Genomic DNA, 2,904 nt, shown 5'->3' on the forward strand with positions numbered 1-2,904 from the left:
GTTACAGCACGAAAGAAGGCCACTCATCCCGTCGAGCCCGTGCCAGCTCTCAGCTGGTCCCACTCCCCTGCCCTTTCCCTGTAGCCCTGCAATTTTTTTTCCTTCAGATACTTATCCAACTCCCTTTTGAAAGATAAGATTGAGTCTGCCTCCACCAGCCTTTCAGGCAGCGCATTCCAGATCTTAACCATTCACTGCGTAAAAAAGTTTTTTCTTATGTCGCCTTTGGTTCTTTTGCCAATCACCTTAAATCGGTGCCCTCTGATTCTCGACTATCTCCAACTTACGAGAGTCTAAAAACCACCCCTTGATATTCAATTGCCTTACCATCGCCGAATTTTGCGGCGAGTGTCTCACGTCCTGAGTCCCCAAAGCCTTTCCACCATCTACAAGGCACAAGTCAGGGAGTGTGATGGAATACTCGGCACTTGCCTGGATGAGTACAGCTCCAACAACACTCAAGAAGCTCGACACCACCCAGGACAAAGCAGCCCGCTTGATCGGCAACCTGTAATGAAATCTGTTTGTCTTGATCCTGTATTCGTTTTGCACTCATGTATATTACCCTCCCCCACTGTGTATAGTTTCACTTCCTCTTTCCCGACTAACCTGGGAGGTTCCAGGTCTTGGCTCTTGGCTCCGCCCCTGACTTCTCTTACATAAAGATCCCAGGATCTGTATGACTCATTCCTATGAACCAGTCGGCGTGTTGAGATGTTAGCTCGGAGCTTAGTGATTAAAAGCCAACTTGTTTAAGTCTATAACTTCTAGTTTTGTGGTTATTGAAGGCCCATCACACCCCATCCACCATCTTAAATATGCACTCCCTCCACCACCGGCGTACCGTGGCTGCAGTGTGTACCATCTACAAGATGCACTGCAGCAACTCGCCAAGGCTTCTTCGGCAGCACCTCCCAAAGTCGCGATCTCTATCACCTAGAAGGACAAGGGCAGCAGCCGTATGGGAGCACCATCACCTGCAAGTTCCCCTCCAAGTTATACACCATCCTAACTTGGAAATATATCGTCGTTCCTTCATCGTCGCTGGGTCAAATTTCTGGAACTCCCTCCCTAACAGCACTGTGGGACTACCTTCACCACACGGACTGCAGCGGTTCAAGAAGGCGGCTCACCACCACCTTTTCAAGGGCAATTAGGGATGGGCAATAAATGCTGGCCTTGCCAGTGACGCCGACATCCGAGGAACAAATAAAAATAAAACCTTTTACATGGCACCTTATTGAATGCCTTTTGGAAATCCAAATATACGACATCCACTGGTTCCCATTTATCTACCCTGCTAGTTACATCCTCAAAATACTCCAATAAATTTGTTAAACACAATTTCCCTTTCACAAAAACCTAATCATATGATTTTCTAAGTGCATTGTTACCACTTGCTTAATCATGGATTCCAACATTTTCCCAATGACTGATGTCAGGCTAACTGGCCTCTCTTCTCTCTCCCTCCTTATTGTGGATGATTGCATTGACCTTACGGCCTTGTTGGAATCTTGGCTGCAGGTGATAATACAATCCTCCTTAATGCAGCCTCCCCGCCTGGCAGCACCTTCCACCACTTGCCCCGCCTTAACCGTCATTGTGTCAATCATTAAAAACACAGCACCCCAGATGAGACTTGAACCTATAATCTCTGACTTAGGAGGCCAGTGCCTTATCCATTAGGCCACTGGGGCTGAATACACAATGTAACCCGCCTGAGGGCAATTGACCGCTCTGAAATGTGACATCATCCTCAGTTTCAGAGTCTTCGAAAGTTCAGCAGAGATGGGAGCTATTTTCACCCATCATATCTGTCACTGGTCGCGCCATACCAGAGCCACCTACCGCAACAACTTGCATTTATATAGCGCCTTTAACATAGTAAAATGTCCCAAGGCGCTTCACAGGAGCGATTATCAAACAAAATTTGACCCCGAGCCACATAAGGAGATATTAGGACAGGAGTCCTGAACCTTGGTCAAAGAGGTAGGTTTTAAGGAACATTTAAAGGAGGAGAGAGAGGCAGTGAGGCGGAGATGTTTAGGGAGGTACCGTGCCCACTGTCCATTCCCCGACCCTGCCCGCTCTTTGTTTTCATCAGAGAGCCCTGGAACTTTGCTCAAATTTGATTCCCAATTCCTGGCCTTCTCTGCCATCTATACTTCACTACTCCACTGGACTCCACTGGAATACACTGTAAGACTCAGCTGCTGTGACTCTGATCTTCTATTCAGTTGCTGCAGTTTGAAGGTAACTTTGTCCAGTTTACAGCCCATCCCCAATCGCTGCTGCGTCTGTGACTGTCCCACTGGTTTATTTTGCTGCTGTCTGGGTTCCTGGTCAGAAATTCACTCTCCTGGGCCAACGTCCATTTCAGGATCTTATGGTGGCCTCCAACTTTACCAGTGCTTTCTGCCACACAACAATTCTGCACATTTCCACAAAAATAACTCCAGCGTACCTCTCGGTTTATTTGCCCTCCCCAATCTCTTCAGAATGCCCATCAACTTCCGAACACTGCCCTGACCATCTACGAGATTATTCTGGATGGTTGTATTGACGTTTTGGGCCTTGATGGCTATATCATAGTGCCAATCTTTAAAAATACATCACCCCAGATGGGACTCGAACCCACAATCCCTGGCTTAGGAGGCCAGTGCCTTATCCATTAGGCCACTGGGGCTATACATAAAATAATGAAAATCGTGAGACTTAAGGGTCAGTTTGTGACCACCAAATCTAATTTACAGGGCAAATTATTCACACCGCAGACAGAAAATCTTTGATTAGGATTTAAAATGCACATTGTTAGGAGGCTAATGAATTGGTTCACCCCATTCTCCCCATGTGGCCCGAATACTACGGTAGGTAATCAATCAAACCCAAACTGCACAGCCAGAG

The 2,904-nt window shown here is 47.0% G+C and overlaps 1 non-coding gene across 1 annotated transcript; it reads right to left on the reverse strand.

Moving 5' to 3' along the window:
* Positions 1–2,613: 2,613 nt before the first annotated feature.
* On the reverse strand, positions 2,614–2,686 carry trnar-ccu (transfer RNA arginine (anticodon CCU)). The gene has a single exon. It is a non-coding gene; the product is annotated as a tRNA-Arg (tRNA).
* Positions 2,687–2,904: the final 218 nt, after the last annotated feature.

Source organism: Somniosus microcephalus, chromosome 28 (assembly GCF_052327205.1).
Source record: "Somniosus microcephalus isolate GS21.2 chromosome 28, FLI_Smic_1.0, whole genome shotgun sequence".
NCBI classification, from domain to species: Eukaryota; Metazoa; Chordata; class Chondrichthyes; order Squaliformes; family Somniosidae; genus Somniosus; species Somniosus microcephalus.